The sequence below is a fragment of the Erithacus rubecula genome (assembly GCF_903797595.1).
Source record: "Erithacus rubecula genome assembly, chromosome: 2".
NCBI classification, from domain to species: Eukaryota; Metazoa; Chordata; class Aves; order Passeriformes; family Muscicapidae; genus Erithacus; species Erithacus rubecula.
In genome coordinates, this window is record NC_136685.1 from 53468379 (window position 1) to 53493510 (window position 25132).

Here is a 25132-nt window from a genome sequence, read left to right on the forward strand (position 1 = left end):
TCCAGTCATCTGTCAGGCAGTGTTGGCCATTCCAGTGGTTTGTATAAGTGGAAGAGTTCATATCAGAAATATTTCCCTTCCATCCAGCCTAGAACATCTAGGCTTTGCTGAAGTCATTAGGTGCAGTTATTTCATTGTGAATTAAATGCCAATTAGCAGAGTGAAGCCATGCTAGAAACAGGCTGCATGACTGAAATTTTTAAAACACATGGTGATCCAGACAAAGTGGGAGTAAAGTGCAGAAGAATGAAAGCACCTGTTCACACAGGTTTAACACAAAAGGGAGGTGTCTTAACATAAGCTTCATTTTCAGGGAAATGCATACATGGATTGGCTGATCTATTAATTACACTAGAATTGAAGGAAAATGTTACTTTCCCCAGGATTTTTAAACCACCCTTAGCACTGTGACTACTATCACTGCTAGTGACTGGGAATTGTAGAAAAAATTGTAAACCTGCAGTTTTCCCTATTTGTATCTGTTTGGCTCAGTTTAGGCTATGAAATTACTAGACTTGTCTGGTTCACTTTTCTTCATGGGCAGTGCAATGTTCTGGCTTTCATATTCTATAAAAGTAGTGATGCCACAAAATTGCAAGGGAAATGCTTTGGTCCTGCAGCATAGATATAATTAAATCCAACTAAAGTATTTTCATTGCCTGAGAAGGGGAACCTTGAAAAAAAACTAAACCAGCCACTCAGGTAATAACAGGAATATAATTTTCAGTGCCATATTATCAGACCATTGATGAGAATTTTCAATTGAATTTTTAAATACTTTCTTTAATAAAACAATCATTATCATATGGTATAATGCCCATAACCAGCTATACCTAACAGGTTTGTAATCCTGTTGAGCTGCTGTAATAGCATGAACCACAAAAGCAAAACCCAAGTGGTTTATCAATGTCAACGAACTCCCAGATGGAATTACAGTCTTATATGCACCACTTAGCTGTATGCTATTCATTACAACATATGACAAAAATTATACTTCTATTAAAAATGCACAGATGAGAATATGTGTTGTTGAAGAGGGATTGTTTAAAGAGCAGAAGGCATCTTTTGCTGCAAAGCAGTCTCATTTTCCATGCAATGCCTTTTCAGGCATATTTGCAGCATAATGGGGAATTAGATTCAAAGAAAGAATTGAGGTGCCTTAGGCTCAGTAGAATATTTCTGGTTTTGTCTTTTCATATGCACTTTTCTTGTGCTGTCTATGTTTGGTGAAATGTGGCCACCCTCAGAGAAAGCCTGAGCTGGAGTGTGGCAATGGGAATCTTTGAGAAATAAACCACAAGGGGCTGGCCTTGGAAATCCTTTGGAACCCACTGGGACTTTGTGACTGAATGGAGGCAGTCCTTGGATGTTGTAAGGATCATTATTTTGTTAAATTTCAAACCTAGTCAAATAGCATGGATTCCAAAGTTCAATGTGTGGTTTGTGCAGTCTTGTTTGTCATTTTTGTAGAAAAGCTCCAGTATAAAAAAAAATATTCCCAGCTTAAAATGAAGTTGCAGTGGAAAACAGTGCCATGAGACCAACATGAAGGTAAATTGTACCAAGTAAAAGTGTTTTCTGGCTTGGAGCTATCTTGGGAACCCCCACCATAGTGTTTGAAGAGATCCTCAGTGCTTCAAGCAGCACTCATCTCTTATTGAAGTAGATGGACTCTCCAGTATTTACCACTATTATGTCTGCATGGGCAAAGAGGAGAGGTAAAAGCAGAAAAGGTTGAAGAGGGGAAGTGGTTTGCTATGCCCCAAGACCCTCCAGACAGATGTCAATTCTGAGGATGACCAATCCACCAAGAGGGACAGCTTGGGGCTGACCAGGAGAGTTCAGCAGGTCACTCCAGGAAAGCAGTGAGGCAGGCTCTGTGAGCACAGTGTGCTCCTGTAGGTTTAATTCCCTGCTGCAATATCAGAAGCAGGGTGATAGCTTTGTAGGATAGTGCTTTCAGTAGCTCTGAGTTATTTAATTCCCCCATCCTAGGGAACCAAACCATGCCTGCATGGAGCTGGCTTCTCCAGGTTGCTTTATGCAGGAAAGACAGTGGTGGAAGCAAACAGGATAAATGTCTAGGCTGAAGAAGGAAAACACTCCTTTAAATTCCATGCCTCAGCTAGCAGATGTTTGGTGCAGATCTCTGCAGCATGCTCAGTGTGGAAGACGTGTGTCTGAAGACATAAATCCTGTCCCCATGGCCCATGTGTCACAAGCATGTTCTGGTTTAAACCCAGATGAGAACTAGACATCACTCAGCTGCTCCCTCAGTGAGCAGAATGGGGGAGAGCAAAAGTGAGAAAACTTGTGGGTTGAGATAAAGACAGTTTAATAAGAGAAAAAGTGAAGAAAATAATAACAATAATAAAAAATATACATAGGAAATGATGCACAATGCAATTGCATTCCACTCATCAATAGATGCCCAGCCAGTCTCTGAGCAGCAGCCCCTGTCCAGTTTCTGTACCAAGCATGATGCCATATGGTATGGGACACCCCTTTGGCCAGTTGGGGTCAGCTGTCCTGTCTGTGTCCCCTCACACCTTCTTGAGTGTGCACTTTTGCTGGCAGAGCATAGGATGATGGAGTAACTTAGTATGGATGGTACTTAGAAACAAATGAAAATATTAGGCTAATATCAACACTATTCTCATGCGAAGTCCATAACACATCAGCTACTGGGAAAAAAAATGTCTCTATCCCAGCCAAAACCAGGATAATGCACATCCCCAGCTGGCCACAAGCGTATGTCCACAAATGCAAGGAGCTGCCATCATTGGCCAGGGCAGCTTCTCTGAATTGTTGAGAGAACATCAGTCTTACAATCTACTTTTCTTCTGAGTTGGGCATGCATGGAGGTTACTTTCAAACACTGAACCTAGTTTAGCAGAGAGAAAGCAGGGAATGCCTCAGGTTGTCACTGATGGGTGACAGTAGCTGGATAGCATCAACTGCATGAAGGACAAGCTCCAGTGGCCTACAAATGGACAGGGCGGCAATTAAGTTAATTTGCAAGACAGCAAGAGGTTTTAAGGGCAAATAATCAGATATTAGATTGAGCTGGGCAGAAATATTTTCTTTTGGTTAATCTTGGTTATTTTTTGTTTTAGTAAAGCAGATTTCATCCCAGTGTCTCATCAGGCATAGACCCCTCTACCTTTCATGTTTTCCTCATGTACAAATCCAAATTCAAAGCTTTGTTTTCAGAAAACAAAACAAAAGAAAAGATATGAGAAAGTTTTCCTGTAAGGTTTACGTTTGGTATTTTTTATTGTTGTTTGTGTTGTGTAATTCCATGAGATGTCAGTAGTAACATGTTTCAATATTGTAGAAGTACCATCATAATATGTAATTGTTAGAATATTTCACTCTCTCTTTTAATAATAGAAGGAGCCTGCTTTTTACAGGAACAAGCATGGAAATATAAAGCCACAAATGAATTTTAAAATGAAATTTCAGTTTTTTGAGCAACATTACCTGTTTTTCAAGACAAATGACAGAAAAGCAGAGCATTTTTACAAAATTTTTACAGAAAACAATTGGTTGAAAAAAGAGAACCTTAAAAACTTTTTGCTGTCCTCAGCAATTTTCACATGAGGAGTAAAAACAAGAAAAACCAGACATGACATTATCCCCTGACCCCTTCCCAAATCTCTCGGTGCTGTTCCTCTCTGTCTGAAATTGGGTGATGGAGATTCCTGAGTGAGCTAGAAGTAGCAGGTAAGAGGGTTAAAAAAGCTCCTTAAACTATTTCCACCCTGCCAATGCTCTGTCTCAAAATTCCTGAATTAATCACCAGCACAACTGTTTATTTCATTATTAAAATTAGGCTGCAGACCTCTCCCTTCTCCCACCCAGGCATGATGTTCACGGAAGGAGAACTACTCCCACACAATTACAAGGTCTACTATTAAGTGTGAACTTCATATTTAATTGTAATTGCTAGCAAAATATAATTTAACAGCAAAGTATGCTGAATTTGTAACAAAGTACCCCTTTTTATTTGAGCAGGAATATGGATGCTGCCCAAATGTGTCCGCATGGTTCCAATTAAGTTGAGGAATGTTTAATGTAAAACTCAACTTGATGAAAATAACTAAAGTTTCTGACAAACCAATAAATTTGAGTCCAGAAAGCTCTGCATATACAGTACAGTCAAGGAGGGGCAACACTCACTGGGTCATCAATTTTGGTGCAGTCTTCCTGTTCGTTTATACTAAAATAATACTATGTAGTTAATTCAATTTCTTCCCAGCTGTAAACATAGAGAGGAATGCTGGATGCAGATCTAGCTGAGGATGAAGGGGAGTCTGGGCTGATTCATTAAAGTCTGCAATTTCCAGGCTGAAATGCTAAGAAATTTAAACCCAGCATTGCTTTCCTTCTTCTCCTTCTTTTTCCTCCATTCCCTTCTTCTTTCTTCTTTCTTCTTTCTTCTTTCTTCTTTCTTCTTTCTTCTTTCTTCTTTCTTCTTTCTTCTTTCTTCTTTCTTCTTTCTTCTTTCTTCTTTCTTCTTTCTTCTTTCTTCTTTCTTCTTTCTTCTTTCTTCTTTCTTCTTTCTTCTTTCTTCCTCTCTTTGCTCCTCTTTCTTTTCCTCTTCTTCATCTTATTTTTTGGTGGCTACACCAACAGTTTAGAAAATGTTTAGTGGAGTGCCCAGTGATGAGACCTGAACACATGATAACCTGTAGGAGCTAGCAAGGATGCTGGATATGCTGCAGGGAGATTTTTCAGCAGGTCTCTCAGTGAGTTCTATTCTTTTCAGCCCTCTTGTTACTGCCAGGTCCCACCTCAAGGTTTTGTTGAAGCTCATGGTAATGTTGCCTAAGTTTGATCATGGACATAGCTATGTAAAATCAGCTGAGTTCAGAGTGTGACCTACCTAATAGAGGTTTTGGGTTGGGTTGGTGGTTTGTTCTTTTGTCAGTAGAATTTCTGAATTATAAAAATAAAGCTGTTATGGTTAGTAAGCTTGTATACACACAGGAAGAAATTGATGGTGGCCTGTTTTATCAATCTTGATGTTGTGAATAAAACATGCAGTTCTTGGGGGTCCTGCCTTCTGAAAGGGGAGAGCTTCAGGGCTATAAAAGCAGCAAAAATCCCCAGAGAACTGGAGTCAAGGAATGCTGGTTATACTCCTGCAATGAGAGCTGCTGTGTGTGGTAAACAAAATAATCATCAGTTTTTTAGCTATCCCTCAAGAACTGGGGAAGATCATTTAGCTGGGGTGAGTTCAAAAAGAAGGCAATAGATAAGAAATATTTACCTTTCTTGCTGTCACCAGGCTGTACCTCACTCTTCTCACAGGTGCATGTGCAGACAGCCCAGCCTCAGGTTTCCAGAGGTGGTTCATGTCCAAAGGGTTTCACCAGTGACTAGAACAGGGTCTGTAGAAGGGACCAACTCTGGGCTACCCCAGGTGACCCCACTGTGCCCAAATAGTGCAAGAGGAGAACATGCTGGGAAACCACCTCTGCTGGTGGGGGTTTCCTCATCATCCTCATCTAAACCACTCATCTCTGTTCTGCCTAATACATGCCTTTCATTGCAAAATTCATCTTACATACTCATTTCCCTCCTCACTCTCTTTCTCCTGAAACTCTGACCTCCTCAGCAGTGTTTTCTGCACTTACCAGGATAATGCCAGTTCCATATTCTAAGCCAGGCCAAGACATGCTCCTCTGAAATGCATTAAAAATTTCCTCAGTTAACATGAATTGCTCTCTAATTCTGTTCACTGTTTGTGTGCAGACTACACCTCTGAATTAATTTGGCATATATTCTTATTCAGGTGTATTTGTAATGGATCTTATGTAAGGGGAGTTTTGTTTCTCCAGCCCTTTCCTCCTTCCCACCACCTTTGTAAGACAAAAAAAAAAAAAAAGCTGGGTAATTAATTTGCACTTTCCTCTTTACCTCTGAGAGATCTGTTTACACTCTAAAAGGGATGGGCCAAGTTGCTCTTGCCCTCCCAAGGCCAAAATAAGAGCAGACTTTAAAAGAAGACTTTGCAAGTACCTGTGTTTGCTAGAAATATTTAGCTTCTGAGTCTTGTGACCAAAGCAAATCATTCATTTGAGCAGAAGACAATGGGCTTTTATTTCCCATTATGGGAAATACAATCTCTGAGATCCTGAGAGCATCATTTGGTAGCTGAGGCTTGAGGGTCAGTTCAAAGTTATTGCTAGCTGTCTCCTACTTCTGCTTTCCCTTTTCTGCCTCATCTCCTGACCAGGGACTGCTTCAGTCAGCATTTAAGAACCCTTTTAAAGGTTAAGAAAGTTATTTTTTGCCAATTTTTCTCCTAACTTCACAAATTTGAATGCTCCCTCTAAGGTAATTTTGAAATACAGTGACAGAAATATGGTCTAAATGATCAGCAGCAACTCAGAGGATCTAATATGTATTTTAAACTATCAAGATATATTGTTCTATTTTCCCAGAAGTGTAATAATGAATAACCATAAACCTGGCATGCTTATATTAATCTCTATAGGATATTACAGTTTGCACTCAAAACCTGAAGTACTTTTTCAGTGACAGCACTAGTTGGTTTGCATCTTTTCAATTTCTTCTATGTTAGACAGGTCCATGAATACGCCATGTGCTATTTTCTTATTGTGCAAAGATACCAACTAGACAATAATGCAGAGGGAGAATAAACTGCATTTTTTATTTTCTACTTTTCAAATACTATCAACAAATTCTATTTGTATAAGATATTTCTACACTTTGGAAGATGCTTTTAGTTGATATGGTAGAATTTTAAATTGGTATTTAAGGAATAGCTTGATATATTTGTCTGTCTTTATCTCAAGATATAAACTTGCTCTTGGCACTGGTGAAAGAGGAGTTGATAACCAGGAGCAACTTCACAGTTCAGCATCTGTTCTTAGACACATCTGTAAAGATACTGAAGGGGAATGTCTGTGTTTGGGACTTGTGGGTCTTTAACTTGTGGGACAGGGACTTTAACTCCCTGTGTATGTCCTTCATTGTGGGTACCAGATCCAGGTTATGACACTATCATTCATGTGTCTGCCACAAGCAGGCAGGGTTTTGTTCTCTTCAGGCTTTCCAAATATCTGGAATATTGGAGCAGGAGAATGTATTATGAATTTATTATGAAAAGGGATGCTTAGGAAGTGGCAAGTCACCAGTATGCTTATTAAAATGACCTTAAGGTCAGATTCTGCCACTGTTAATCAGAAGAGTTGTACCTTTTACCTTGAGCTTTCCTATTGGATTCCATGGGATTACTTAAGGAATTCAGGTACTACCTGATGGGACCAAAGTGGCAGAGAGTCTGGCTCCTAATAAGCAAGCAGCTGTAATGCAATGTGTCTCCATTTTACCTTCTATTTTAGCTAAATATTTCATATGCTATTATTTTCCTTTGAAAATCCCTATTTAGCAGAGAAGCAATTTTATGTAGCAATTAATTATATATTTCTGATCAATATTTTACTATATTTATTCTTGTAACGTGAAGTTATCTTTGTTGAAAATGTACATCTAGATTAGAAGCTTTCCAGCTTTTTATTTTCAAAAAATCTGCAATAGAAAGAAAATAATTTTGTTGTGACATCTCCTTGAAATCCTGTAAGTTTCACGAAGATGTTTTCCAGGATTTGTCAAAACCTGAAGATCACAGGCTGAGAGAACAATTTACTGGAAACAATGAGATAAGAAAACAAACAATAACAGCAACAATACTAATGACATAGGGTACAGAAGAATTATTCACACAGGAAACCCCTAACAATACCTGGCTGCTCCCTCCCCCATGCTATGCCACCTTTGAAAAGATCCCCCAGCCCCAAAAAATGACATGAAGTAGCAAAGAATGACTTCTGAATCCTGGCCATGTCCCCTACTGCAAAAACTACCCCAGTTTTCAGGTCCCAACCTGGACAGGCTTCTGTACAGTCCTGAACTTAAATGGGCAACTCACCTATGAAGAGCTATTTGTACTTCTGCAAAATAAAGTGATGAGAACTTATTTACTCACTTTTATACACTGGGAAAAATGAATGCCAGAATTAATTTTTTCTTCTCCTTACTGGAGAAGAAAACAAATCTGGCTAAGGTTTCACTCTAATAAATAGGTTCTTTTCAGTCAGACACAAACCACTTCTTTGGGCATTTGCAAGAACAGTCTTAGCTTTGAGTGTTAGTTAAGGTTGTTGGACTTGAACTCAAGGACTGGAGCACTACAAGAAGGTATTTTACTAATAAAAGCTTTCATTTTTCAAAGTAATAAAGGGTTGTTGTCTGTGGTAGCTTTGGGGCTTTTTTGTTGGGGTTTTTTTTTTTTTTTGTTGTTGTTGTTGTTGTTTTCTTTTTAATAAGCCAGCAAATTTAAAAATGGTCAGATATGAGGAAATTCTATGATACACAGCTTGCAGGGCATATGTGTAGTCCTTTCAGAGTTTTTCAGAGCCTGGAAGGGATTTATGCCCTGTGCTAGTCCTGTGCTCACAGGCAAGCATAATGCTGTCTAGTCTAATGGTGAAATTGTCCACATGAAACACCAAAACTAGATTTTAAAAAGAGCTTAGTAATATCTTCACTGCATTGAAGTGTTCACTATACAAATGTAATTCAGAGGAATCAAATGTCAGTATTCAAGTCAGAAAATACATGATTCAATGTATTTTCTTGTGTCCTGCTTTGCTATGATCTATTGTTGTGACTGCAGTTATTGAGATATTTCTTTTTAACTTCTCTGTGATGAAAACAATCATGATTATAGAAAATAAAACTTAGAACTTAAAATAAATGTAGGTCTGAATGATGTCTTAAGAAAAGACAGTATTTTTGCTCCTTTCCTTGGGCCAAATTGTGCCTTAAGAGTATGAACACAAATGTAAGTGATTTTTTAAAGTTTTCTGGGTAAAAAATCTGGTCGACTGTTTAGGTAACCAAGAATAATTATTTCTTATTAAATAATAAATATTATTTGTTTTCTTTAACTAAATGCAAAATATTTCCCTCAAACAGAAGTAGAGACAGAGAAATTTCTTGTTAGTTTTTAAGCATAGTCAATGCGAATCATTGACATGGCAACTTTAATGCTAAAAATATGTCCGGACTCTTTAGACAATATTTCTGAATAATTAATACCTTCAAAGGAGGATGAGATTCATAACATGTTATATGTAAAAGGAAAAAAATTAGCTGTTTGCATTTAAGAAATCCTGAGGAGGAAAATTCTTCATCGTCTATTTTTTTTTTTTGGACAGTACAAAATTGTTTGTTACTGTGCATGTAGAAATAGTTTTGTCCAACCAAAGTTGAACATATTAGTGAAGACAATATTATTTCCCTAGAAATTAAATTTTTACATTAAAAAGCCTCTTGAGATGTGTTTTTTTCTCCAATTTTAACTTTTGGTGTTTCACTTTCTGATTCACTGGTAAAATGTCATGTATCTTTTATGTAATTTCTTTCTATTGCAAGCATAGAAGATCTTTTATGTGCTTATAATTTATGTTTTCCTTTGAAATAGCCATTATTGAAGTTATACTAATTTTGTCCTTTATGTTCCTTGGCTAAACATGATGCTAACAATGCTACTCTGCAGACTTTACTTTCCTTGAGATTGGATCTGGAGACCAGGCTCACGGGTCGTGGTCCTGAAATGACAGTGTGATGCCAGCATAAGCCAAGGACCTGTGGAGACTTTGCAGAGCCCAGAATGGTGAGACAGACCAATGGAGGGAGAATCAGAAGTGCAGGAGAAATTCTGATAATCTCTCAGGGCTTAAGAACTGAGGGCTTAGGGAAGGCTCCTCCTGGGCCCAGCATTGAGCAGCAGTTTCCTGGGTTGTTGAGGTCCTTTCCTTCACTTGGGTCATCTGTGATGGGATTCTGAACAAGGGTCCAAAGAATTATTGCTTTGAACAAATAGCAAAAGCTTTTCCTTGGTGTACAGGGTTAAGCCTCAAGACATTCCCCAGAATGTCCCCCTTACCTTCCATTTTGTCTAAGTGTATATAATCTTCTTTTCCTCAGACAGACTGTCCCCGAGTGTCTCTTTTCATAGTTTGTGTTGGCTGGAAGCAAGAGGAATCTGTTATATTTAAATTTATTCACATTATACTTGTGACTATTATATTTCTTAATTTGAAAAATGTCATAAACATTTCCAGTGCTGAGGGCACATGAGCACATAAGCCCACACCAGCTTAATGTCCTGGTGAAACATGGTCACAGTTTGGGACTGTCTTCTGCTCCCTATCCCCTTGGTGGCTTCACACACATTTGCTTTTTATTTGTCATGTTATACTTCACCTCCATATTCACCCCTTTTGCTATAAAATCAGCCTGAGCTCTCATGCTGTGTCTCCAAAGACCATACAGAGTTTTGTTCAGAGCTGCAATTGCACTGGAAAGAGTAACATCTTTTTAAAATACAGAAGAAAATTATTTATTTTGCTTTTTCAGCACTTATTTTTTGCATATTCTAAGCTCTGTCATCTCATTCTACCTTATGTTTTACTTTTGTACTTATTATGGCTTTTTGTTTTATTGCTAGCCAAATCAGATGAACATCTTTGGCTTTATCACTTTTCTGCCCTTTGTTGTGTGTATTGCTTCTCGTATCTCTGTCTTGGACTTGTTTCTTGTGACTCTATTTCTGTGGTTTTCATGTTCTCTTTGCTATAGAGGAAAAATGCATTTGCAACCTTGTTGTTGTCATCCTTGGTTGTACAATGGTTGCCTGAGCCCTTTTTTTATATTATAATAAATTATTTTTTAAGAAACGCTTCCAGATTTTATGATCTAATCTTTTTCTCATGATTTTTCATTCCTTATTTGTGAAAACTCTTTTTTTTCCTCACATCGACCAACCCTATTTGTGAAATGTAAACTTATTTTAAGACAGCTTCTTGTTTTTAGTTAAGTAACTAATATATTCACCAGAACCCAACTTAAAATTGAGGTTTACATTATTGCTGAACTTTAAGGCTCTAGAAAAACTTTAAAATAACCCTACAGTTTCTTAGAAAAATTTTCTTACATGGGAAAGAAAGAAAAATTTTGCAATTTGGGATTCCAGAACAATTTAGATAAATACTGATTTTCCTTTTTAGGTCTGTTAGCAGGTGCAATGGTTCCTTCTCCTCACCAACCAAGAGAGTGATGCTTCTGGAGAGGAATTCAAACCCCCTAATTCATTGAAATTTAATAAGCTTGGAGGTGGGTTTGGATGAGTTCATATTTCAAGGAATGTGTAGGAAGTTTGATGAGCACATCATCTGCCAAACAATCCATTGTTTTGCTCACATTTCTCCTACCCATTGCTGAAAGAATGAAGACAAGGTTGATGTTATGTTCATGTCAAATCCCTACTGCAGATATCCTGCCTTTGGCTTCTAGTCTCCTAACAATTGATACCAATCAATTATGCTTTTTTAAAGGAGATTATTAGCTGCACAATATTAAACAATACATCACTGTGATGATTAGGACTTAATAAACTAGGAACAGAAGATGATATGAATTTGTTTTTCTCTCTGGTAACTGGGTGCTTAAGCTCAAATTCAGGAAAGAATTTCTATGGAAAAGCAAGCTTACAGCATGCTTAATGTCAGTCACAGGTCTGCACCACATTAAGGCATGTTTCAAAGAAAAAATTACACATGGCCATAGGTGTTTTTAAAAATGGGGATTTCAAACATAAATATGAGAGGGGGATTTTGCAAGAAATTGAGAAAAGATCTGTGTGCTGGTGTAGGACTGTACCCAGGATATGTCTTTGGTGAAGGGGAGATCCTTTGTTTTCCTAGGATTTTCACTGTGCAGTCCCATAGGTACCACTCAGGCAGCACCATCATGAGAAAGTCAACTAGGAATGTGGCAAGCAAAAGGGAAGAAACATAAAGCAAAAATTTTCCTTACCAGTCAGCTGGGGAACACTTGACAGAATGTAACACAGTTATTCAGCTAACTGGGCAGTCAAGTTAGAGATGCAGTCTGTGATACCTTGTTTTATAACAAGTGTTTTCACTATTTTTTTTTTCTTCAGTTGAGTTGCCTTTCAGAACATTTTGATTAGTTTGTCATCAAACTTATTTACAGTATTCTATGTCTGTAGTTAATTTATGAGTAGCTCTTGGCATACTTCAAAGAGATGTAATGGCTGTGCAGTGTGCATGGTGTATTTCTGTTTCCTGACTGAATGAGAGGAATGAGATTTCCACTGCAAATATTTTTTTTAGGGCTTCAAAATTTGCTTTTCCTGAGTATCTAAAAATATTTTGAATACTGTTTCCATGAGCATTCCTGTTTCTGTGAACACAAAGTAAACATGGTTGAAATGAAGAGTTTAAAATTTTAAAGGAAAAATAAAGCACTTCTCTTTTAGTGCAATCATTCAGCTTGACCTGAAAGTCACTTTAATCCTAGTTCTAAGGTTTCATAGGGAAGTACACAGCCACAGGCACGTTCACACATTACTTGTGCTCATGGAAGCATTAAGTGAATTTCCAAAGTCCTGTCTCAGCACTTGCTACATGCATTGGGAAGAATTCTCTAAAAGTCTCTCTCACTGTTGGATCTCTGGTCCTTGTGGCCACATGTCAAGACTAGTACAGGAAAAGGGAGTACCTAAATTTCAGGTGGATAAGCAGTTATAGCACTGACACTGTGGGGCAAGAATTATTACATCAGACTGGAGGAAACAAAGCAGTGTTGGGGCTGACTACAAAATTGCAGTTTTTCAAATTGTGGGAAGAAAAATTAAGTAATGGTTGTCAAATTTCTGAAAGTGGAAACACCTTTCCTATACCATAAATAATGCTACCAGCAAGAAATAGCCTCTAAACATTTCTGATTGACATGAAAAAAGGACCAACAACTTCACCTTCACAGGAATCTCTTAAAATTATGTAGGAAAACACCACCTACAGCTCTTTAATGAAAGAAAGCTTTTCTAAAATGCTTCTGACACAGATATCCCCACCCAGCTAAACCCAAGCTGCCCCTGCAGCACAATGGAGTGGATATGCTGGATGGAGACCAGGTCAGATCAGCTCTTTGTTGTGCTCTTGTCAGTCACTGTGTGTCCTGAAACAGAACGAAACCTGCAGCAGGGGAGTGCAGCATTTCAGTGAACTCAACCAGCATCTCCCCTGGCTGCTTGCTAGCAGTGGTTCTCTTGGGCCAGTTTATTTGGATCTTGGCATCTGTCAGGCTCTGTAAGTGATGAACTAAACCAAAAAGGTCTAAAGTACAGGCCCAGCCTGGCTAGGTTTCTAGGGATTTTACAACTGATTTTTTTTGTTTTACTGTGCAACATTTCCAAGAAATACTTTACTACATGTGTGTATATATATATATTTATTTAGCATAGCTGTCTGTCAATTTTCATGGCAAAAAAGTATTTGGAAACTGGAGAATAGTAATAGTAGAGTTGTTTTTAAAGGAATCACCCTACACCATTCTAGGCCAAACCCTTTTATTAAAGTTTTATGAAAATCCTCCCTCTTTTTTACATTCCAGTTGAGTCTATTAGCTTTTCAGGTTTTGATGATCTAGCAGGTATAAGCACTTCTCACATTAAATGCAGTGTTGACAAAGGAAATTCACTAGCAAAGGTTTCATTAACTGGGGATTATACTGAAACCTTTTCCCAGAATTGCCAATAAATGGAGCTGTAATCAAAATTTTGGCTTTAAATTCAAGTGCAACTAATATAATTTTGTGTTTGGTTTAAAACTACCTGTGGTTATTTTCTCATTTTTGCAAAATTCAGCATTATGCCATCTGAACTCTCTGACAGCATTGTTCCTATGGTGAAAAAGCAAACTTAAGTCTCATATATGAATAAAGCCTGAGTTTAACTTCTGCTTTCCAATGAGTGCTGTGGAAAAAGAGCCCATTCCTGCAAAGAGGGAGAATTAACAAGTTCCCTCAAGTGACGCTGTAGGTGTTGGGCACACTGCTCAGCCAGGGCTCTCTCCTGGAGTGAAGGTCCTGAGCTGGCCCATCTCCAGTGTGTCAGCACAGCCCAGGGGTGAGGAGGTGCCTTTCCTGCCAGGGTTTGTGGTGGGCACAGCTCAGAGAGTGCCCTTGGTGCCTGGGGGTTTGCAGTTCCCCACAGCACCCAGATATGCTGGCCTGGGACAATCCAGCACCATGGCAGGCAGTAGTTTTGCCTTTGATGTCAGCAGCTTGGCAGCCTTGCTGACTTCAGTATAAAATAATGCAATACCCTCCCCTGGGTCTCTGCTCCAGCATTAAAGTTATCTCTTTTGTTCTCGCCAGGTATGAAGAGGCTACAGCATCTGCTGGTGTCATCACTCAAGAAAATCTGCAAATTTACAGACCCCTTAGGTGGGTGCTGGAGTCTTTCTAAGTTTGCTTGTGCACTAAAGTGGCCTTTTTCACTATGTTCCTAGGAGGAAAAATTTCTGGTGACTGATTAAGGGATTGAAGGGAGGCATTTGAAGTGCTGTCACAGTGCTGCAGACCCTGATGCCTGCCCAAGGTGGAGAACCATGTTCTGGAAAGGCAATAAGAACATGATCTAACTCTCCTCAACTCAGTGGGAATCTCTCCAAGGTTCTAATAGGTTTAGGGTTTACAACACAGTCTGTTAAGATGAAGTTTTTGAAACTACCTGAGGGAGCTGAGTATAGTTTTCTACTCAAATTAATTGAAACTGGATATTTAAATTCCTTAGATGTCTTTGAAAGCCTTAACTCTAAGTAGCATATAAAGATCTACTGTAACTTCCATTGCACCTTATTTACAATTTATAGTTAAGATGATGTAAACTCTGGAGTTTGTTTCAAAATGCAGTTCATTTATTTACAGCTCCCTAAGCTAAGCCACTGTTTAGTGTTCTATAAGAAGAAACCAAATATTTTGTAGTAGTCACAATTGGTGCTTAATCCAAGTTAAGAAGAATATCATATCTCATGAGGAGAGCTGAGACAGAGCCATAAATCTGAAGTTGTTTCAGTCATGTTTTTGAAAAAGGGTTTGAACTCATATCACCCCAGCCTCCTTAATGGTTTTGCATAAACAATGAAGTGCCTCAAGAAAATCACCATTGACTCTTCTGTCAACAGAGAGCTTCATTTTCTCTCACAGATTAGGGTGGTCTGAAGCTATCAGCAGCTGATCTGACAGAGTAAATCTGAAACAAATTGCTGTTGCTATAATCTTTCCTGGACATGAGATGCTGCAGAGGAGAGAAACCAAGTATTGTTGCATGACTAAACTTGCTTGGCTGGTGATTCCTTACAGTGTATTGAAAAGAATTAGGTTCTCTGTAATTCCTATTTTATCTATCTAATCTAATCCATCTATCTATCTATCTATCTATCTATCTATCTATCTATCTATCTATCTATCTATCTAATTGGGGTATATTTCTTCACCCCAAGAATAATGCAAAAGAAACCATCTCTCTGTGCCTTCTGATTTTAAGGTGGATCCACAGGAGTAAAATGAAGTCATATGAAGAATAGGTTGTTGTTTAGGTTTGAGAAATGTGACAAACTTTGTGGGATTGGTTGGTTGGTTGGTTGGTTGGCTGGGTTTTTTCTTGGGGTTACTACTTTGATTGAGCTTAAAAGAGGGAGTGGTGGGAGGGGTGGTGGATTTCTGCACTTCCCACAAGAGTACCCTGCAGGGGATATAATCCTCGAGGGTGCCTTGGCACCTGTTCTCTTCTCTGTCCCCTTTGTGTGCACACTTACTTCTGTGGCTGACAAGCTAGTTGAATTGGTTTGGATTTTTTCATTCTTTTGGAGGAAATGCCACCTGTGGGAGAGAGGGTTCCCTTCTTGCATCTTATGCGATATCAAGAGGACCCACGTGAATTTGATTGATGTTCTTCTCCTAGCAAAAACACAAGAGTTGAAATATTTTGAAGCCTAATTCTATCAAAGGATAAAAATTAAAATATCCTTACAGGAATTCAGGTTGCTGAAAAAGTCAAGTCCAGCTCACATGCAAGTAAGTTTTGTATTAAAAGTTAAGCAGCCAGACATGTATATAGTATTTCCTGAAGTTTTACCCATCATGCTACTGGTTTCTGCAGGGAGAGAAACATAACCTTCCCTTCCTATGTGTCAGGAAAAGTAAATAGTATTGTTAACAAGATGGTCAAGGGAGGCTTGGGAAGCTGGCAAGCTTGCAAACTTCATTAACCATGTTGTGAAGCCCCAAGGAAGAAAAGCGTTGAGAGAAATCTGCAAATTATATTGATGCAAACTGTCCTGCATCCTTGGACTGTGGAATGGTATCTCAAGGTGGGCAGAGCAGGTAGCACAAGCTGCATGGACTGAGACCCAGGAGTGTGGCTGAAGGAGCTGCAGCATGATGCTCTAGGGTCATTCTCCTGCTTGCAGAAGAACTTGAAAAGCAGGAGAATTGTTTATCAGTAGATAAACCTGCTGGATCTGGGCAAACAAAGTGGTGGTGTGTGGTGAGAGCAGCCTCACTGCACAGTGAGTGGGGCTGGGGCTCCACCAGGAGAGCATGAGTGAAATGTGGTTTTTCTGAAGGGAGTTCCCTCTCAAGGGCTTTTGTCCTCTCTGTTGAGTCATGTATCTGTTTCTGCTTCTGGCTTGAGGGTATCAGCTGGTCACTGGGACATAATGACACAAAGGGAAGGAGAATTCCCTCTGTCCTAGCCCTCAGTTGGCAGAGGAATACATGTAAACAGGAATTTCTCTCCACCTTGACAAATTCTCCAAATGGTACACTTTTGATTTGACATTTTGATTGGGATCTCTTTTAATTACTCCCGTTGAAGCTGCTGTGTTTGTAATGCAATAATTACACTACTAATGGTGGTGATCATCACTCAGGTCAAGTCACTAGAGGTCTCTCCTTTCCCAGTTGTTTGTCCCAACATCTGACCTTGAAGCTAGGGTTGTGATGGTCCCTTTCTTCCATGGCCAATTAATTACTTCATGCAATGAAAATGTCAAGTGCAGCTTGAGGAGGACAGACAGGAAGGACCAAAACCCTGGATAATGTAGAGCCTGGTAGAAACAGAGCCAGAAAAACTTTCCCATACCACACACTGTTTTTAACCAGAGTGATGAGAGGTGAGGCAGCAGCTGTGCAGGTTAGCAGTGCTGTGCAGGGACTAACTTGAGGTGTGCTCTGAGACCTTTGGTTGGTCAGATCCTGCAGAGCAGTCCAGCCAGGGATTAGTCATGTTCAGGAGTGAAACTACCCAGATTTAGATTAGGGACTGAATGCCATTTTGACTATAACAAGAGAAAACAGAAGTCTGGCTATTAGTTAGACAAACTATTGCTTTATATTAATTTTATTTTGTTAAAGTACTAGAAAGGACTACATTTTCAGTTGAAAAACATGACCTGAAACTGAGCTAATCCAGTTAACACCTATTTCACAGAAATGCCACCCATCGAGAGTTTTACTGAACAAGATCAAGAACCATTTTTTCAGTGAACACATTAACTGTAATGGCAGGTTCTTAGCAATTTTATTCTTTTTCAGTGATTACTTAACTTTGATCGTGTACTGAATGCCCTGAAAATCTCAGATGTGGCTCAACCATCTGGCATTATATTATACATTTTAAAAGGTGTATTTAAGACCTTCTGTGGCTGGAATAACACTTCTGTGGAGCTAGTGCTCTCATCTGTGTTCCAAATCCATCACATTATTTTCTTATGAGGCCAGAGCTACCATCACTAATTAGGCCTTTTATTTTGTTTTACTAGATTATCTGGTTTTTAACTTTAAGATCTTCTTGGCTAAAAAACAACTTGGATGAAGTTATCTGAGTAAATCCATGCCAGCTCTCAGACAAAACTAGCAGAGTTTATTTAAAACCACCACCTTTCCAGAATGTCAAAAGCAAAGTTTTCCTTCTTTCCCAAGAGCCATGAACACCAGTTTAAATGCTGAAAACCAGACCTCATCATAGCTGTTTTGCTCTTTTGCCAGTTTTTTTTTTTGTGTTACTGTAAAAGGAGACTGTAACATTATGAATGTTTGATTACATGCAATTTCCAGACTTTGACAGTGTGTTAGGATGATCTGATCTCACAGGAAGCACATGGAGAACATGATGCTCAGTTTCCTCCTTTTGTATATGAGTGGAAAGGCAGGTATTAGTCTGAATCAATGTCTTTACATTTTCATATCCTTATATTTTAGAGAAATAGATATGTTTCTTGCTACATTCTGTGAAGGAGGCAAGTGAAAATAAAAATGTAAATGTGAAAAGAATGAATTAGAACACATATACTTGAGGAAGATAATAGGGTGAAAACAAGTACACAATGAGTTACAAAACTTTTTTCTCTATCTGGATGTTGTTAACAGTAGTAGATGAAGTTCAACAAGTTTGGGAATTGCATTTGGCTCAGCTGGTTTGGACTTCCCTGCAATCTCCTTAAAAAAATGGAGAGAATCTTTATATTGTGTTGCTTGTAAAGTTTCTTCATCACTATCTCCTTAGGTCTGAATTGACAGTCACCCCATCCTTCCTCCTGGGTTTAGAATCTCTCCACCAGAATTTCATGTTACACTTTCACACCAGAGGGCATGAAAGTTTTGAAGAGGGATCTCAAATACTAGAATATAAACATCAGAATTTTTGTGTCACAGCTACATATTTGCTGATACTCTCACCACTGGTGCTGCCTGCTGGATGTCTCTTCCACTCTTCCCCACCTTACCTGTGATGGGGAATATGGGGCACCCACTGAGCTTGCCTGTTGCTCTGTCTTGGATCCTTTCTGCTTTGAAACTCTTCTGGAAGCAACAGAGAAGGTACAGATCTAGTTCTTCTCTCTGAGTGTCCTGGATTTGAGAACCCTTTTCTTTGCCAGCATTTATCTTGGGCTGATATTCCCCACCAAAGCACTGACTGGAACCTAAGGGTGCTTTTAAATTACAATTTCTACAATATTTTAAAATTCTAGGCATGGATTAGCACTGTTAATATTTTTTTCCAAATTTGAACAAAAGAAACAATACTTGCTTTGCTTTGTACTGCAATTCTTGCTGTTCAAGTGTAGGAGCTTTGCCCAAGGCCACCTACCAAGTAGTCAGGATAAGCCTGAATTGAGACCCCAGCTCAGACTCAAGCAGTAATGTTGCTTACAAGAAGCCAAGTTTTCTATGCTTTCCATTAAAAAGAGCTTTTGTGCATGCCTGGGACCTTGATTGCAGCCACCACAAACTGTGCTCCAAAATGAGCTACATTTTCTGAGTGTTGGTACCCCTGTTCTAGAGGGCTGCTGGAGCCTTTTGAAGCATTCTCTCAGATTTTTTGAAAGATTAAAATTTTTTGGTGCTGACTTGCACACTGTAGGAAACAGTCTGAATCCTCTTCATGCTTTCCTCAAACTCTAGCTTATGAATTTGCAAGCTTGAGCGTAGCAGAGAAAAAAAAATAAATTCTTTGAAAGTTTTTTTGCATGCACAATGTAGCTGAACTGTATTGTGAACCATAGCTCAACCACCACATCTCCAAAACAATGGTATAGTTCATTCTCCTTTACAGCAGTGGTTTGGCCTTCAAATTTTGGATGACCTCTAGGATATTATTGAAATCTCTCATTTTTTTACTACTGGAGCTAAAAGGAGAAAAGGCAAGTCTGTGTCTGTGCTGAGATAAAAATACTACTCTGACAATATGTTAACTGTATTTTTTTCTTTACCGGTTGCATGTTTTGTTTTGCTCAAAGCAGCATGGGGTCTTATGCTGCATTCTTTTAGAAAGCAAATTCTCTTTTTTTACAGAATAGGGTATCTCCTGGTAAATAGGGCATTTGCCATTCCTGGTCAGCATTACATAATTATCCTCTTAAGTAAAAACCTGTCTGTGACTGAACTTGTATATATCCTGAAAAAAAATTGCATTTCAGAACCACATTTGCTTCAGCATCCAAAAGTACCCTAGAGAAATATCGTTGATCTTAAAAAAATAAAAATAAAGAAAGCAGACCTCTGCCAAATACTTCTCTATCATGCAAAAAGCCTCCAAAAGAAAGAGAGAATCCAGGATGTTGCACTTGCCCCAGTAAGAAAGCTGAAAAACCAAAGAAACTTGCAGTTATGACACGGTTTTCAGCAACAAAGATTTCTTGTATGAAGTGTGGGCAGGATTTCTTTTCCACATAAACCTGTCCAGGTCTGCAGCAGGTCTATTGATTTCAGTAGTTTTCACAGACCTGTATCAGTTCTTTGTCCCATGGGAGTTACAGGTATTGGCCATATTATTAGTTTGTCAATGCTAAAGGTTAGAAAAGGACTAAATTGCAATGGCTAAATGCACTCCAAATAAAGTGGAACTAGTGACTGCAGAAAGATTCATGCTCTGAGAAAGGTCTGCTTTCACATGGCCATGGAAAGCCTTGCTTTAAATATTCAATAATTTTGCATATCTTGGTTCTTGATTTAAGGTCTTTGGAGCCCAACAGACCAGGCCTGAAGAGATCTTAGAAGAAGGGTGTCAGAAAGGGCCCATCTCACAGAGGGACTCTGGGCTCCTTTCCAGGAGTGGAGGATGAGGTACCTGGGAGCTGAGGCTCCAAGGCACAGAGCTGGTCCTGCTTCTCCATTAAGGGCATGGCAGGCAGAAACTGGTACCAGGAAGGAGTGATGGTGCCATAAAATATCTCTCCTAGTTGCCTCTGAAGCTAATGGGCATTTTGGATGCAAATCTCAAGGAAAATCCATTTGGAGCTATATAGAAAGATTTACGTTTTTGTGTCATAGAAAATTTACGCATTATCTTCAACATTTGTCCAAAATGTTTGTAATTTGCTAAGCTAAAAATCTGACAACCATTTTAAACAAGTCTTTAAACCTTCCCTAGTCTTTTTTTAACATTCTATCAGAGATCAGTGAATAAGTAGAGTACTTTAAAAATTAAACAATACTCATACCAAGAGCTTAAGTACTACAAAACACAGAATTAAAGCCACATAGCAAATTATAAGCATAAAGCTCTGTCAAATGCAAAGTAAAAACCTTTTCAAAAATGCCTATGCCACAGAAGACTGCAGTGTTTTAAACAAGGTTCATTTCCCGTCAATTTTTGCAATTGTAATATTGTTAAGGATTTATGTTAAGGTTCATTACATTCTATTTCTTTCATTAGGCAAAGCATCTACTAAAGATATGCATGCAAAAAATTTCAGTTGTGAAATTTAAATCACCGTATCTTGTTGCTTAGACTTTTCTGCTATTTTAATATACGGTTAAGAAAACATAGCAAGTCTTTGTTTCTAGTGAATATTATATTGCATTGTGGCTGGCAATTGTTTCCCCTACTTTGGGAGTAAAATAGCCATGAATTTAGTTGTTCTTCAAAGCCAAATCTGTGAAATATATGTTCTTTATCCTTTTAAGTATGTGTGCCTGTTCCCTGAAATATTTTTGTCAATATTTTCACTGAAGATATTAATCACAACTAGTTGTATTAGGCAGCTAGGAAAAGTGAAGTAGGAGTTGCATGTGGACTGAGCTAGCACTGATTACTGAATCTGATGCACTAAGTATAAGAACTTTTTGAGTCACATTGTCCCAACAGTTGACAATACTGGAGCTGATGGATATTTTTCCCACTGACTTTTACCTTAGAGGGTACAAGTGTACTTACAAAAGTAACTCATGGAAGACATTTGAAGCACTGTGGTCAGGCTTGTTAGCCTGATTTGTGTTACAGCCTCAACTTCATACTTTCACATTTATAACATGGATTTCAACAATAAAGGGGGGAAATTATTTAATGTGGGTTGGAAGAACCATTAAATGTGGAATTATGGGAATGGCATCCACTGACTGCAGAAAGTTTGGAAAGCAGAATAGGGAGAGGTCATGCTTCAGTAAAACATCACCGAGGAAAGCAGCTGCAAGGTAAGACAAGCTGAGCAGGCCTAAATTGGAAAATATTATGAAGCTAATGACTTGCATTTGCTAGCTTCTATCTGAAAATTTTAGAGGCCTGCTTTCCTTTTTTTTACCTCTATTACGATTTTGTTTTGTAGTTTTTTCCCATGCAAGGTACATTCTAAAAAGTCTAGAGAGAGGCAACTGCAGCATTATGGAAACAGCCTCATGGAAGGTTATCACAGATTGGGATGCAGTGATCTTTGTCTTATGCTCTTTTTTTTCCCCATTTTCTTTTTCTTCCTCAAATGAGGAACTGTAATTAAGCCATTGCCTGACCAGCATGGGAATGGGTAGATTTGAAATTAATGAATAAACCCCTTAATCTTTAAATAGGGTTGTTATGCACTAAATCTGAGATTTTGTCTATGAATAATCAGACTTTGGTCTTCACCAACACACACCATGTCATGCTCATGGCAGAGCAATCTAAGAGCCTTTCCTCAGAAAAGGGAGAGAGAGCTCAACTTGTAGCTGCCTTTGCAGCTAAAAATACTGTGCTGTCACATGACATTTTTTGGCAGGGAGCTGGAAAATTTTATTTTGCAAGGCAAGCTGGTGGCACTGTATTTACATGGCTCAAAACCACTTTGCAGAGACCACCCTCTCTTTCTCTCCACAGACTCCCTCTCTACACCAGCCTTTGCCAAGGAATCTGGATTTCTTCCCCAGAGAGTCTTTGAGCAGAGATTTCTTGTAGTGGCACCACTAGCCCTTCCCATAAGGATAAGCTAGCTGAAATTTTCCTCAAAGGGTGGCTTCCAATAGAGGAAGCCTTTCCAAGAATAGTAAACACACAAAATTCTTGCCCATTGCATCAAGAATCCCATTTCAGGAAACACTAGGACAGTAAGGCTGACTTCAGTGTGTCACATGTGATTGTACAGTATAACACAGTGCAAAAATGTAAGACAACTAGACAACAAAATGCTGGCTCTGAATCAAACATGTAAAGCACCTATTTTCAGCTCCACCATCTGCTATTGGTTTGCACAGTGTCTTTCCCAGCTGAAAACACAAGGTAGTTTGGCACAAAAGGAGAATTCCTCTGGCTAGTCACACACTGAAAGATACACATTATTTTTCCTCTTGTGACTAGCCCATCTCTCTCTTTATTTTATTTTTTTTTTTTTCATAATGAAATAGGCTGGTTTGTTCAAGTAAATCATGATAAGCTAAAAACCAATCCTCTAGGAAAAATCTTCTCTGGCATCCTAGCAGGCAAAATAATGGTATTGCACTCTCTCCTTCAAAACAAGCATGCAAAAATTTGCAACTGAATTACATAGATTAGCTGAAACTCTTTTAGTCATGACCCTTTTTCAGTTGCTGGATAATCTCTGAGATCATTAACTCTATTGTCATTAACTGGTAAACAGCAACATGTCAGAATACGTAAGAAATTATTTCAGTCTTCAAATAATTATGAAAAAATAGTCACTTTGGGGTATTTAATGTGGAAAACAGCAAAGGAAATCAAAACAAAACAAATAACCTCTAAGTTTTTCTGTAGAGGAAATGTGTCCCCCAATCATTTGCTATTTGATGTTCATACCACTCTTTAGAATAAATGGATTATTTCTTTACATCCCTGATTTGGTGAGAGAGAACAGATCTGAAATTCTTCCCTTTTTAACAAAGATCAAAACCACTTGGACATTTGCTGCTTTCTTCCCTGAATAAGATGTTTTTGAGTTAAAACCCTATCTCCCTTGGCTTCACTGGGGCCATGCTTTCACCCCAGCAATTATTCTAAATGCATTACTCATTTAATAAGCATACCACACTAATTCTCTACTGTTTCCGTACGAGCATCTCCCAGTGCCAATGTAAACCCACTGCACAAAGCTACATTAAAGCAATATTTATGGCTGAGATCTTAACACAAAAGTCAGGAAACTCAGAGTTATGGTTCCCCCAGCCAACCATAACCAGGGGTAGCTTTAGTGTTTTGCATTACTATGTCTATACTCCACAATGTATGTCCAAATACCGTGACTGAGTTATAGCTGCTGTGGGAACTATAGCTTTGGGTTTCAGCATATTTTTGCATTTAAATTCTCAACCCAGGTTATGAGCAATTGTGAAAACTATAGTAGCAGTACAGGTTAGTGTCTCCAGTTTGCTGCTCTTGGTTACAGCTGAGGCTGCCACAGGAGAAGGGTAAGTTCTCCCTGTGGTGTGGGTGATGGGAAGCCTGAAGGTCCCTTTTACTTTGACAAACAAAATAGTTTGGCTGCACTCATAAAGTATATCAGGATTAGCTTTTCTGCAAGCTCTGTATCATTCAGCAGATACTCTGGAAGAGAGCAAAGGAGCTAATAGGATTTGACAGAGATTACTTAACATGATTCTAATGCTAATATCCAATTAACTTGGTCAGAGACAGGGAATAATAAGCTGCTTTTCTGTACATTTTATACTGTGTTAAGAAAATGCTGTATCATCACTTCAAGGGAACTGGGACTGTTTTCACCAACTGTCCTCAGCATCAAACAGACTGAGATGTGAAAAATAGAAAGTTTGTACAGCAGGAGGCTCTAACCAAAATTACTGACAGTGGTGTGAGATACTCTGCCCTATGCAACAAAACTTCTCTAGCTCACATCTGCTGCTGTTCTAGGGCAACTTCCCCTGTAACCTACTGCATAGTTAGTGTGCAGTTTATTTAAATAATTCCTTTGGAAATAAATTTTCTGGAATAAGGACTAAAAATAGATTTAATAGGTTGACAATAACTGGAATTTGATAGAGCGGTTTGCAGTAAATTGCAGGTAATTTTTATACTGTTTCTCAAAGAACATAGAATTGAACTCTGAGTTTAGAAAGTCAGCTGACTCAGGAGTGGGTTGTGGCTTGAATCCCAAAGAGGAACAGAGGAGGCCAGAAGACCCTCACACTGCCAGTGATGGGCTGGAGCTCACTAGTCCAGACACACAGAGAACCAAACAGCTGAAGGCTGCTGGCATTTGTCTGTCATAAACCCTGGAGGAAAAGTAATTACTTAGGCATGTGTTTCGTCAGGTGAGAAGTCCACAAACAGAACCACTCTAGACTGTGTTACTTGGGGTGTTGCAGCCTCATCTACATTTGGACTGTGACCACAATTTGTAATTCTTAGTGAACACGGCCACTTTTCTAAGGCAAGCTATAATCTTGTCTGCTGGGAAACATCCAACCAAAGCAGAGCATGATAAGTGGAAAGAGAACTGCG